Source organism: Meleagris gallopavo, chromosome 15 (assembly GCF_000146605.3).
Source record: "Meleagris gallopavo isolate NT-WF06-2002-E0010 breed Aviagen turkey brand Nicholas breeding stock chromosome 15, Turkey_5.1, whole genome shotgun sequence".
NCBI classification, from domain to species: domain Eukaryota; kingdom Metazoa; phylum Chordata; class Aves; order Galliformes; family Phasianidae; genus Meleagris; species Meleagris gallopavo.
This window is the reverse complement of record NC_015025.2, coordinates 16,979,389-16,994,228: the sequence shown is the minus strand read 5'-3', so window position 1 is coordinate 16,994,228 and position 14,840 is coordinate 16,979,389. Positions and strand designations below refer to the sequence as shown.

At 47.3% G+C, this 14,840-nt stretch overlaps 1 long non-coding RNA gene across 1 annotated transcript in view; it reads right to left on the bottom strand.

Moving 5' to 3' along the window:
- Positions 1-1,569: 1,569 nt before the first annotated feature.
- The window catches only part of LOC104913326, a 31,778-nt gene continuing 18,507 nt past the window's right edge, over positions 1,570-14,840 (bottom strand). Inside the window, exons 3-4 of the long non-coding RNA XR_002120041.1 lie at positions 3,423-3,507; positions 1,570-1,861 (exon numbers count right to left, since the gene is read on the bottom strand). This is a non-coding gene — a long non-coding RNA (uncharacterized LOC104913326). The remainder of the gene's footprint in view (positions 1,862-3,422; positions 3,508-14,840) is intronic.

Sequence of the window (14,840 nt, the reverse complement as noted above, 5' to 3'; positions counted from 1 at the left end):
CACAAGGACAGCAGAGATGCATGCAGCTACTTCTGACACTGGCACAGAGCGACCTCAGGGTTCTTTGAACATGTTTCCAGCACCTTCCTGAAGCACCTGACTGTCACCTCTCTCCTACTCTTCCATTTGCTTCTGTATATTCAAATTCATTACTTGAAGGAGCTGTCTGTTTTTCTGAGCCTAAGAGGAATACAGTCTGTGACGATAGAGAAGCTTCACAGATCAACCATGCTTTCAGAACAGCACATCTTCAAACACACTTTAGTGGTGTTCCCCCTTCAAGCTGGCTCACAAAGCTGTTGGTGCCCTTTATACTACAGCAGCCAGACTGGAGACCTTAGAAGAAACGTAGATGTCACGTGCTCTGTGCAGGGCGTTGGAGGCAATGAGCATCCAGGTGCACTGAGCGTTGTCTCCTGTGGTCACCTACCACAGCCTTTGTCACCAGCTGGACACCAGAAAAATGCAGCATCACCATTTCAAAACCCATTCCCACGTGCACCTCGAGCAATCTTGTGCAATCGAAAAAATCAAGAGTCTGCTGGTGTGAGCCTTGTGGTCACCCCGGTGGTGTTCAGTCCGTTACAAGTAAGCACTTTGCATTAATGGTGTCTATGGCCTTGAAAGTCCACGTGCATTTTAGAAGCATTTGGACTAATTAGCAAAATCCACATAAGAAAGCTCAAGTTCCTCCCATTTCATTAAGAAGATCAAGAGGTTAAAGAGCAGCTTTTCAAAGGTGACCAGCACCTAACTGCTTTCTGGCCCTGAGCAGCAGTGCAAGCTGCGTGTCCTGGCTGTGCCAGAGCCAGCATCCTCTCCCAGGAGCTAAGTTGCAGACACCAGTTCTGTTCCTACAGACACAGACCTCCTGCACCTTTGACAGCAGCCCTGTTTGCTGGTACACAAAGGTAACATTAGCAAGGAGCAAGCCATGGCCACAGAGCCAAAGAAAATGAGATCTGATCTTTACACCTGAGAAGTCAACACATTCCAACTGCTCAAACAGTCTTCTTCGGCACCCAGCCAGAGCCAGACAGGGAGAGATAGGATGAGAATCTTTTTAGGGGTTTCTGGGGAGATCTTTCTATGAAACAGAAAGTGACACCACAGAAGCTGACAGTGCCCTTATTCCTGCAGAAGAGATGACAGATAGATGTGCACACTCATCAGCCCAGCCACGCTTCCAGGCCAAGCACTGGCTGTAATCTCCTGCCCAGAATAGGTGTCCTGCTTCATACCAGTATTCACCCACGTACGCTGCCTGTCCCATCAACTGACTAGGAAGAAAAGCTGAGGCTTTATCAGTAGCACAGTGACATCTTGGGATTCTGAGGAGAACGTGTGCAGCTCTGCGTTTTAGGAGACAGAACTAGAATTCTTGATTTAGCCAAGCAAGCACTCCAAGAGCATTTTCCTGTGAGTTTGGACACGTTAGTTTAACACAAACACAAGGGATATGTTATGTTAGCGTGGTAATCTCCTTCCCAGGTTAGTTAATATTCAAGCTCTTGGAGATGGGAACAACACTGTCCATTATTTCCTAAAGAAAGATGTAAAAGGGTCATCCTACTGTAACATTTCAATTTTTTATTTCAAGAGAGATGCATTTGGAAATACAAATTCCTACAGAACTCTTCTTAGAGTGTGGTAACACTGGGATCTGTGGTTCGGTGAGACAGAGGAGTTCTCCTGTGTCTGAGTCACCTCAACAGCACCTGGGAGCTCCCGTGGGCACTGGGGTAGGACCAGCAGCTTCCAATGGGCTCCTCCAGGGATCCCAACATTCACAGTGATTGTATCTGTCGTGGTCACACTTTCTGAGTCTCATTTGTGTGTTCCTGAGAGCCTGTAAGTACAGCTGAACATAGGAGGGGACATTAACATCATCCACGTCTTTGCCATTGAAGAGATTTTTTCGTGGATATCCCTAAAACCCCAATTTAGGTAATTTTTAATAAGACCTATGTACATTCCCTGATACTTGTTCTTTGCTGGCTTTCTCACTGCCAATAATTATCGTGGTTTGCCTGTCTCCCAGAAAAACCTTTCTCACTTTCCTAATTAAAATTCCTTTGTGGCCATCATCTAAGCACTCGTAATCCAAAAAACTCAAGCCATTGCACAAACCAGATCCAACTCATACCTAATATAAGCCCATTGCAACCGAGTCAACAGCTACACCCAAAACCAACGAACCAAAGCCTGGAAGGAGCACCTGGGCTGCTCAGCCTCCCTTGTGCTGCTGTGGGATTTTTCTCTACCAAATCTCCCTGAGATTCTGAGCAATGTAGTTTGCAAGAAACCAATGCATGCCCTTAAGACCTCATTTCCAAGGCACAGCCAGATAGTTCAACTGCATTTGCTTCTCCCTACATCTCCCCACATTGCACTAATGAATGTTGGCCTCCTGATGTTGGAACCCTATAGCACCACAGGCTGTGACCACCTCAAGCACTACTCAGCCAAGCTTGCCTCATTTTACCAGTTTAACCTTTCTTCTCCAACACCCCAAATAGTTTTTGCCCTTCTCACAATTCTTAATTAGCTGAAGAAAAACCCCAAACCCCAGTGATGCCCAAACCTGAATGCAGCCACTGATGAGGAATATATAAGATCATGTGGTAGTGGGTAATACCATGAAAATGCCCATTTGTCTGGATAACTGAGATTCATTCCAAAATCACACCTAACAAGGAAACTCCAACACACCACCCTAATACCAATTATTAGCTTCAAAGGCAGCAGAACAGACTAATGCTGTAGACAGATAATATCATACATCCCTATATTAAAGCAAGCACAAATGATTTAATTTCATTTCACCTGGAAAGTTCTGGCTTTCTTATTTATTGCACTGGTCCCTGTGTGTCATGAGAATGGCATCAGCCCTGCCTGTGCCCCAACTGTCACCATTCCTGTCCATAGCCATGGGCCATGCTGGTGGCTCCGTGCCTTGGCCAACAAGAGCCACAGCATGCCCTGATGCTGCCACTGGTTACACAGAGGTCAAAATAAGACTCCGAGGGAAGAGTTAATCATTAACTTTGGATATTAAACTTTTTTTTTTTTAAAGACACCCAGGTTACAATGGGGTATACATCTGTTGGTATTGCTAAAATCGGTATCGAAGAAGTTGAAGGGCGTTTGAGCCATGCTGTTACAGGGTTTCTTCTGACCCCATCCAGTTTTAACAAGGCAATTTATTTTTCAGAGTAGCAGAGCTTCAGCAGCTCACAGGAAGCTTTAACTCACTTATTTCATGGAACAACTTGTTGCAACACATGCTGAGGGCACAGTGCATGGCAGTCAGGCTATGCTGACTAATGAATGGAGAGACTGCCCAGGTCAATGGGATCGTCCAGGCTGGAACTGGTGTTTGTGCAAGCTTGTGAGTTGGCCTGTTTTACTGCAAGAATTACCTTGTATCTTTTCTTGGCAGCATCTGAAGGCATGCTCTTCTCACAGCTGCTTCTCCGGCGCCCTGTGTTGCTGGATCTTCCCATTCTGTCAATAAAAGCACAGAGAACATCCCCAGCCCTGCTCAAGCCAGTGTCCTACAGCAGGTTGTGCAAGATGATAAGGAACAGAAAGACCATGCTGCAGCTCTACACCACATGGACTGATTGGAAATGCAGTGTAGTTAAAAGAGAATATCTGCATAATGTGTATTTACCTTCCATTGCCAGGAATAAATTCCACAAATGTTTTATGTGCCTCTTCCAAAGTTTCTGGTTGGAGCTCTTTACAAAGGGGCTGTAGGTCCTTCAGCATAACCCTGTGCATCTGGCTTCGTTCACTAAGCAGTTTGTTTCCTCATATGGTTGAAAAACAAAAACAGTTGATATATCTGCACAGAGTGGGGCCAGCCATAGTCAAAGCTACTGCAGCCTGAAGCTGGATCCAGAGCTGACAAAATAGCCCATGATCTTTTCTCTATTCTCAGAGGGGGAGAGAATTCGTTGCTCTGCGCAACAGTGGCCACTGCAGAGCGTCCAGCATGTGAGATCTGAGAGGAGAAAAAAAATCACGGGCGTGCAATAGCGTGCAGACAGGAGTAATGACTTCATGAAGTCAGGCATCAGCCGTTCAGCTGCCCACTGCCAGAACAGCAGGTATAAGAAATCTTCAAGCCATAAGGATGTGACAGAGCTGCAAAAACATGAGAAGGCTTTGTATGAAGTGCTGCAGAAACATGGAGCCTTACTTGCATTTTTTTTCTACTGTATCCTATAGAATTCTATAGCAGAATTTAATAATCTCGACTCACATGCTGGCTATAAAGCCAGCAGAAACCTCACAGTCATTGCATTCTACATCCCCTCCATGCACCTCAGAGAGACTCTCCAGGGCTTTGATCTGTGCCTTAGAAGTGATCAAACCTCTGGATGCCTCTCTTCACCTGGTAGAGGTCTCCAGCCATAACGGCTCTCTAGCAATTCCCTCTGCTCTCTTGGAGCGAAATGCACCACCGTGCAGAGCCTGCATTTCACTTCAGTCTCCCTTCAGCCATCAAAAGGAAGGGTATTTGCTTTGAAAAAACTACAAATTTCACTTTGGCAAAAACAACACCAATTGCTAAGGGATGTCCCAATGGTCCCTCAATCAGCCCACGAAATAGCTGCAACTGCCTCACCCCCACATTGCAAATGAGTGTTTCCACCTCCCACCTAATTCCTTTCCACTATTTTCATGGCTATTTGTGCTGGTCTCACCCAAATATTTTGGATGAAGTTTTTAGAGGACCTGAAGGAATTATTCAGCTTTATCCTCCAGACTCTCACATGAAAGATATACAGTAGTAGCACTTCCATTGTGGGGAGCTCACTCCAAAAAGCCTTCATGAAATGCCATGCCTGAGCACATAAACCTTCCAGGAACAGTCTCTGAGACAGCAAACTGCAATCCCACACTTCGGGATAAGCACAAAAAGAGTATTTTCAGCTCCTTGTGCTGGACTTTACAGCAGACACTTGGAAGCACGTCCTTCTGCCAAGGGAACAGCAGCATGCCACGCCACATACACACCCAGCAGCAAACAGCTTGGGTTCACAATCCAAACACACCCAGAAATCGCTCAGAAACGCAGGTAAGTAAGATCACATGTGAAACTACGGCAGCACAGAAACTGTTTAGGACCTCAGCGAGGTCCCTGTCCGTGTTCCTCCTGGAGACAGGAGAGCACCCCGAGTCACAAAGCAGGGGATGCATCGCCCAGCCGCGGCACCCAGCACTGCTTCGTGCAGAGACACAGGAGCAGAAGGCAGGGGCTGAGTTCAGACAGGCTCTGGGGGACCCAGCACAGGTATGGCCAGCCCTGCAGCAGGTCACACAGCAGCCCAGCCAGGACTGCTGCAAGCAGCCTGCTTTCTCTCCTTTCTCTCTCGCTGTTTCCCAGAAAGTTTCTGCTAATTCAACAAGAGAATCCTCTTTAAAAGAGATCATACATATGCATGTTATTTATAAAGAAACATTTGGACAAAAAAACCGGACTGCAGCTTCACTGAAGAATAAGGATTTGGCTGGCATGGAATTCCCACCTCCATTCTTTGGGAGCTTTGGGATAGAGGCTTTCCTTTCACATGGCAATACACAGCCCTCAGAGTTCCCCAAAGCAAAGCCACCACTGAACTCATAGTACAGATGGGAATAAAGCAGAAGGAGCCCCAGGAACAAAGATTCGCCACATGACCACCTGTGAGAAATTAGCAGCTCAGGTCTGATCAAAACCTTCCAGCTGCTTTGACCCCATGCCCCAGCTGCAGGCAGGCTGTGGCAGAACGCACTTCTCGGTGCATCTTTTGACAGCAAAGCCCAATACACGAGCTCCATTACAAGGTTTTGTCTTCACAGATTTTTGTTTTCACATCATAAGCTTCTGCCAATTATTTTTAAAACAGAAAATGAGCACAATTAGGGGAATGAGAACAGACGAACCCTAAAACTAACAAATACGAGTCCGGCCTGCGCTGTCAGAACTTGCATTAATGGGTTTGTGTCCATTAGCCCGTGTGCAAGTCCCAACCCAGCACCTCGTGCTCCAGTGTTCAGAGATGTACCATGGCACTGGGTAACCACGTCAGCCGAAACCCAGCCAAAACCCCAAACTTCCTTTCTTAAAGGATGTAAAAACAGATCCTGCAGAACAGCTGCATGAAATATTTTAAAGCTTTGCTTTTCTCATGGGGATGGTGACATTTCAGACGTTTTTCCTCCTTCTATAGACAAACTCAAACCACACCAGTGGGAAGAATCAGAAACCTGGGAGCAAGTATCAGAGTAGGTGTCCAATTAATCTTTCGGACAAAGTCAGCAAAAGAGGTAAGTGGATTTTCCCAGCACCCTATTATATGAGGCATGAAGAATTACTGCACGGAGACATCAAAGCTTGATGTGTTGTACAGAAACATTAACTGAAGGTTTGCTCTGTGCGCTATGAGATGCACACCAGGTTCCTGTGGTTAGTGGAGACCTCATGACCTCTTGCAAAAGCTGATCATGGCATCCTGGTCAAACACCAATACCTTAATTGCATTTTGGCTTCCAGTATCCTTTGCTAGGTGAGTTCCCAGTGCAGGGTGCCTCGCTGGTGGGCAACTCCAGCTGCTGAGGAGCTGGTTGGGTATTTAAGGTAACCTAACACAAGCCTCTGTACATATAGGAATATAGCCGCTATTGCAGATTCCAACTGCTCTGTGAGTATGATTTCTCCTTCCATGACACGATGCTCAATGGACCTGTAAATAAACCAACCTCCAATTGCTGCCTCTCACTCCAGCATGAGCTCGCTAAGTATTTTAATTGGCAATACCCAGAATGTAGATGTGCTGAACATGGCCCATTTCCTTTTCTAAATTATGCCAAGAAAGGGGAAATGAAAGGTCAGAAACAATCACAATTAGAAATAATAAGAAGAGGACAGGTTCAATCTTTCTACCATAGGCACCTATCCTGTATGCCATATACAGGATACAACAAAATTAATTGCAGCTGAGTTCTCACAGCTTAATTCACATGTTGACTCAAACTCATGCAACTCTTTCAGTAGTTTGTATCAAATTATCACGGAAGAAGCTACCAGGTGTCCTAAGGAAGATATCTGCTTGCCATCTCACTATGATTCATTAGCTCCAAGCTTCAGCCAGGATTAATAATAATAATCATAAAAAGTTAGCTTAATTGGTCTAAAAGCAGTCATTTTCATTTTCTGTGAGGGTTATGCTCTTTTTTTCAGATGTGGTTACCTTCATTTTTCTTAGAACAGTTCCCTCTTTGCCTTCTCTCCCCTGCTCACAGGGCTCTTGTGAGCACTTGGATAGAGGAAGGTATCTTTAAAGTTAAAAATAGGAAACTGAAAAACCACACGCAGCTCCCAGTGCAGTGGGTGAGACGTTATCTGGGGCTGCAAGTCCACACCAGCCCCTCGACCGCACCGTGCAGGACTGTGCTCTCCCCAGGGCGGTGACCCCACATTCCTCCTGCAGTGAAACCTTCAGCTGCACGGAGAGACGCTGGCAGCAGGAGAAGTTACAGCACAAAGCCAGCCTGCTTTTCCATTTTTTTATTTTAATGTTTTAGACGTCTCTCCTAAGCCAAGCTATGCACCCAGGGCTGGTACAGAGCTGGTGCTGCAGCTCATACTGACCATGATCGAGAGCCAGTCTTGCTTTTTCCTTTCTCTGCTTCTAGGATTCCATCCTCCCTTTGGCATCCCACAAACAGACAGGTGACCTGACATCTTTCTCAGTTGAGCACCGAGACCCATGCTGAAGAGGTGAGGCTGTACCTTGCAGCAGAGCTGACAGCCACGTTCCACGTGGTGTAGGACCACCAGTGACTCACAGCCATAGAAAACTCAACCCGAAGCTGCACGCAGGGAAGAAGCGCCTAGAAGTGACATTGTTATGTAAAGCAAGCAGGATCTAAAGTGCTGAAAATCAGTTCTGAGAAACCCACAACACCAGGCAGAGCACTGTGAGCCTTGTCCTGCCCAGTGTCACTCCTCAGCCTTGGAGAGGGAAATTGCCAAATTGCTGCTGCAATTTGAGGTCCATTGCTTGTATTCCTGCATGGAAACAGCTCTTGCAAAACTGAGCAGATGGCATTGCCACCCTCCAGCTCTGTGCATGCATCCACTCCAGGAGGTCATCAGAAACCCCCAGGACTGCCACAGACACAGCAAGGGGGTGGAAACCCAGTGTACAGCCACAGCATTTGCTCCCTTTGAGTTTCTGAGCATTAGAAACACACCCATAATATTACTGCCAGAGATCCTGAGAGCAGGTCACCACTCACTGCACTGCCTGCAATAATCTGAGAGCACAAAGCTCCCCCGTGAGAGTTCTCTGCGCTCAAACACCTGAAAACAACACTTCAGACAGAACCCCACGTAGTCCCAGGGACCCCCCCAGAAGCACTTTCCTCCTACGGCCAGACAGCCACTTCCTAATAGGGTCGTAGGGAAATGCAGGCTGATAAGGCTGCACCCACACCTGCCGGCTTTTAATGTGCTAATTGGTAAAAGCTGGCACCAACACCCGGGAGAAATGAGTGATAATGGGGGAGAGCAATGCAGCTGCTGCACCTGCAGCCAGGAGCAGAGTGCCACTAGATGGTGACAGTGCCCACAGAAATGGAGCTACAGGGGGAGAATCCCAGCACCAGGCCACAGTGAGTTGAAAATGGCTTGGGAAAGAGCAGACAGAATCTCTTCTTTGTGAAGGGTGAGGTTTAATGTAACTCAAGGATAAGAGCTGCAGGAGGCGGTGGTTGGGTGATAAACTGAGGAGTTAACTCACCTGCATGGAGTGTACGAGCTGAGTTATCTCTGTATGGATGCACAAGAAGTCAATAGCCTTAATCTGCCTTCATTTATCTGTGGCTGTTCCCCTGCACCTCTGACACCCAAAATGGAGCCAAATGAGGGCTGTGGGATTTGCAGCCTCTCCTAGGCAAGGTCAGTGCCCCCCCACGGGGACAGTGCTCCTCTATCCCCACCCAGGGTCCTGCTGGTGCAGGTGCTGCCCTCGCAGCGTGCTGTTGCAGCTGGAGCTTTTGGGTTCCAGCATGTTCAGCACAAAATATCAGCAGTGCTCCAGGTGTCAATTATATAGTGTGCAATTCAATAAAAATGGGTGGCTAAAAAGTAATCCCTGAAATTTCTATGCACCAATGCTGAAAATTGTACAGGAGAGCAGATGAGCCGTAGAATGGCTTTGGGCTGGGAGGGACCTCAAAGACTATCCAGTTTTATTAATCACCTAAATGATGCACTAGAGAAAATGTAAGTTCCTCAACAAATTAGTAGCAGAGGAGAAACTTAGCATTTAATTATCCTTGTCATCTCTGATCAAATACCAATGGGTAAACAGAAGGGCTCAGTTTGTCTGGTTGTCTGGTTTTCTTATCCAAACACGGCTACAAGAGAAGGAGACCGACCTGAATGGAAAGGACAGGACCCAGATTCTTACAGAGTGCACAGCCGTGTTGTAACATTTGCCAGCCCTGTGCCTGCTCCCAGGTCCCTGCTGTGCAACACAGAGCACAACGAGAGCCATCACCATCATCACCACAGTGCAGATGGCAAAAGCACTGCTTCCCTCCTGTCGCCCACTGCTCCTTCAGCCAGCAGAAACGTCCACGTTTCTCCAAATACACAAAATGTAGAAACAAAAGGATTTCTCCTCCTTCACCTTCACAAGGGCTCTCAGGTGCTTCTGCAAACGCTGCTGCCCAGCTGTGGCCTTGTGCTTTTCCAGGCTCACAGAGCAGTTGGCACACAGATGCACACACGCTTATCACAGAATGGTCTGGGTTGAAAAGGCCCACAGTGCTCATCCAGTTCCAACCCCCTGCTGTGTGCAGGTCACCAACCAGCAGACCAGGCTGCCCAGAGCCACATCCAGCCTGGCCTTGAATGCCTGCAGGATGGGGCATCCACAGCCTCCGTGGGCAGCCTGTTCCAGTGCCTCACCACCCTCTGAGTTATGTCACTGCAAAGCGATGTATTCCCATTGCAAATCCCCTCTGCTCGAAGGTAGGACAATGATTACTCATTTCTAAACAAAGCTTCATCTCTTTGTTTGAAAATAACTCATTTCAGAATGGAAAAAAAAAAAATACAGTGAATTTTTTCACACACACAAAAAAAATCGAGTTTCGGTTTTACAGTGGTGTGAAATACTCCATTCTGACAGTTTTCACTTTTGTTATACATTGCATATATTTTCACATTTCCCTCTCTCCCCAGGCCAGCAAGACCCCATCAACCTGCATGGCTGCAGGGATCTCTGCTGTCATTTTCTTTGGTGATCCCCATTTGGTCTCAGCCAGCACTGCCCTGCAGGGCTGTGGGACGGGCGCTGGGGGCAATGCAGTGGGTGTGGGTCACAGGCTCTGGATTCCTGGGCAGAGCTCTGCAAATTGCCCCCAATCTCGCCATGGTTCTGAAAAGATCTCATCACAAGAGGCAGCACCTGAGCTGGCAGCGATCCTCCCAGAAAAGCAGCTTAAAAAACATGATGGCAAAATATGGTACCAATTTGCAGATGGGTAAACTGAGATAGGATGGGCATCGCTGCAAGACTCAAGGTGATGGAGGGGTCTGTGCAGAGCTACCAGATCGCTGGCTAGACAAGAGGGCTCAGATGCACACACGGGTGGCACAGTGCAGGGGGTGGCCCTGTGCTGAGCCCTGCAGCGAGGCACCGAGCACACGATGGGCTGGGGTTGGGGTTGGAGTGCTTCAGCCCCAGCACTGCACTGCGGGGATTCACGCGGTGCCATCACTGCGGGGCTCTGTGTGGAGGAACATGGGGTGGAATTCCCCCTTCCCAGCTAATCAGCTCCATCACTCGCGTTGCAGCGGACTCCAAAATTCCCTTTGTCAGCCGTGCAACAAATTTTGTCCTTGCACTGACTGAGTGCATCTCTATTTGGGAGAAAAGTGCTTTGCAGAGTGGCCCACGTCTGCCTGCAGTAACGGGAGTGCTCCGTTATGGTAACCCTTGCTACTGAGATGACAATTATTTTTCCAGACATACAAAAAACAAAAATCATTTGAATTGCATCATATAAACAACCTGGTTCTCAGGCATGGACTCATTTATTCCATCCCAAAACAGATGTGCAGAGGATGATGACAAAGCAAAGGCAAGGGACTACCAAAATAAATGCTTTCTGCAAGCAGAGGACCCATTCAGGCTCCATTACAATAATCTGCTTTATCCCAGCAGCGATTTCCACGCCTCCCCAACTTTCTGGCATGCACATGGAAAGATGTGGCTATAAAACATGAGCAAAAACGTCAAGCTAATTAAAGGGCTTTTATCTGGTTAAAACCATATCTCTTTCTAAAAACAGACATTTTCTTGCCCGTATGTCCTAAACAGCACCTGAGGTTACTGCAGCAGAAAGGAGTTGTACAAAGCAGATTTGCATGACACTGTTTATTGCCTCCTGTGCATTTTTGCATGTCTCCCAGCACAGTCTCGCCGCTCCTATCTTTCTCCACCAGCACTTTCTAATCAATGGCGTTTGCAGACTTGCCTGGCAGCAGAGCTGGGCTGGTGGTTGGGGCACAGCCAGACATCACTCCCTGCCGCCCTGCAAAGCGCACAGTTGGGCGCACAGTTCCTGGAGCACATGCCCAATATCAGGGCACAGGGATGAGGTGCAGGCTTCCAGCTAGCAAATGTCACTGCCGCTCCTCAAGCAAAGCAACAAAACTACGAGCTGTGTGCTGCAATACAGGCAGTGAGGAACCCACAGGTGGGGTGCATGGCTTTGAAGGAAGGAGACATGTGAAAGGGTATAAGGGTGCTGTAGTCCCTGGGGTGCAATGTAAATTCCGGCTTTCCAGGCAAACTCCCAGCTCTGAAACTGGAGTGACTTTATTCAGGCAAAAATGCTCTGCTTTAAATAGCTTGGCAGTGCTTATCTTTCCATCTCAGCTATTAAGGGGCTCTTTGTCTGCAGCAGACTGCCACTGGCCTGAGCGCTGCTGCTGCTGTGGCACATGACTGCTGTTTGGTTTTAGCCAAAACAGGATTACTCGCAGCAGCTGGAGATACTCATTTTCCTCCAGCAAAACCCTTGCAGGTTGCAGCCATCTTGGCTGGGGTTGCACAGAAATGTGTGGGAGCAAAAGAAGGCAGGACTGACATATCAGATTATAGCCTTGAAGATATGGCATGGAGAAGCTCTGCATCCTCCCAAAAGCACATCCCAGTGTGCCTGGTCCAGCAGAGCTGTCGGTGATTTGCCACTTGTGCACATCCCTTCCCCCCCAGCAAACCCCCTTTTGTTACCCCGAGTCTGTAAACCCAAGCCAAGGCTCTGCAGCTGCTTCTGAGCGGAGTCTGGAGAGCACCTGGTTAACATGAGCAGCCACTCTCTGTCTTCTGTGCTGTAAAACACTGCAGGTAGCCAAACGAGAGGATATTGGCATACTGAGAAGTTCTCCACTTCAAACAGATCCAATCCATCCCAGGCTAACAGAGCCCAGAAGATCTCCATCTGACACCCAGGCTGGAGTCAGGCTGCACCCCAGCAATTTAAATCTGCAAGGATGCAAGAAAAAAATATGAAATATAGTGTAGAAATGCATGGTTTGGAATGGAACTCCTGAGCTTTGCACACACTGGTGGAGTTCAAAGCCTGGAGATGCACCCATTGGACAACCCAGGGGCCAGCAAGCACCCCGCTCCCAGGGGTGTGGTGTTACATTCTCCATCATTTTGCTCAAGCCGTTAAAAACCCTCCATAAATCCAAAAGAATCTGTTCATCTCAACTGCTATGAATGCTGGAGCATATGCTCCTTGTGTACACGCTGATCTCCACCAAGATGAACTCAGTTATGTCCCATGCATTATGGAATGGCCAGCTCTACTGTTTGTAACAGAATCCATGAAAAAGCAAAACAATAATTCTGTTGTCTCCCTGCTGTAGCAGTAATCTGCCATCCAATTGCTAGGAAGCTTTCACAGCCATGAAAACACATGCTACTGTGTGCAGGCTGAAAATAGCGATGCCTACAATTACCGGGTAAAGCTCAGTTTGCCCTAAAACACTACTTGACTGTAATTACTTATATTTACCTAATTGCAACTTATCACACCCTGAATAAGAGGGATTGGCGGCACTTTCATGAGGATGTCTCGGAACATTGCAGCATTGTGCCCACAGCCCTTTGGGAATCGAGCACCAGCAGTCAATCCCATGTAAGCACGGCCAGTTCCCAGGGCTGGGCTGCCTGCTGCCCTGCCATCTCGTGTCACCCCATGTCATGTCACCCCATGTCATGTCACCCCACAGCGCGGGACCCAGCCACAGCCACAGGGCTCACGTCACTGCACTGGGTCGGTCCCAGCCCCCCCAGATTGCAGTCCTTTGGTGCAGTTTCATGGGATAACATGAAGCATCGATGCATGTGAATGATTTGTGCAGCAGGAGCAAATAGCTGAGAGCTTGGAAGTGCTTTACTACTCATTTCTGCTACAAACTGCTGATTTGAGCTGCAGGTACTGAAGGACCTGGCAGTATATACTTGGTTTTAGCTGTGTACCCCAGGGGATGTGTCTGGATGCTTTTCTGAATCAGGCTTATAAATCACTAGCTTATATATGTACTTAGTTTTTCCTTGAGGTTTCACAGACTACTGAGAGTTAGAAAGGAAATTAGAAAGGAAAGATTTCTTACAACGAATGCAAATAATTCCTTTCTTCTTGCCACTTGTCTGCAGGCTGAGATGGGATGAGGGACTGAATCAGAGCACCATTACAGCTGGAAAGGACCTCCAAGAACTTCTAGCCCTACCAGGAGTGGGGAAGATCTCAGATCTGTGGCTGAGCAGTGCAAGCACAGCAAGCAGCATCCCCAAGTTACACCAACAGCACAACAGTACCACTTTCCAGGAGTCTTTGTAACATCGGGTTTTAATTGATGTGCTTGGCCCTGAAAGAGCTACTGGAAAAACTGCAGGAGAATCAAATGTAATCACCTGGGCAGATGATTACTGCAGGAATAGGCACTTGGCACTTGGGGACACGTCAGGGAGCACAGTGGGGGTGGTTGGGGTTGGATTTGGGGATCTTTTCCAACTTTTATGTTTTTATGATTCTATGACAGAAATAAAGAGCAGATGAAGCATAGTGCTGAGCTGGCCTGTGGGGCTCAGAGGGCAGCTCTGTCCCAGTGCTGCTCATTGCATGGGTCTGCAGCATCATTTCAGCAAGTACCACTCACAGCATTAGCACTAGTCATAATATGATGCAGCTGTTTGTTGTTGTTATAAAAAAATCAAGAAGACAACAATAATATTTAACTATATGGACATTTTGCTGTAACAAGGCTTTGCCAGATGTTCTGCCCCTTGACTATGCATGCCACAAAAGCATGTTTTATAATCACATAAAACAAAGCGAGATGAAAGCCATGGAAATGTCTGTGTGTTCTTTCCCCAATGCAGATGCTTTTGAGATGGTTTTTGCATCTGTCAGGCATAAATCAAATGGGAAAAAATGATCCTCAGGACCCGTACATCTCTTGATAGAGTCAGTGGTTGTGTCACTGGCATCAATTGATGTCAATGATTATTTTTGTTATATACTTCCTACACTCGTGGGGAGGTTAGGTTAAATGTTAGTAAAGCATTTCAGTGGAAACGGAGCGTGCTGAGAGTTTCAGAGTTTCAGATTGAACAATGTTTATTGATTAGCATTAAGAGATAAATCGTGGGCTCTGCTGAGGAGGGACATACGTTAATTATCATCCCTAATTTCTATTTCCAGCAGTGCCAAAATACACAAATGTCTGTGGCCAAATCTCAGGTGCTGCTAGG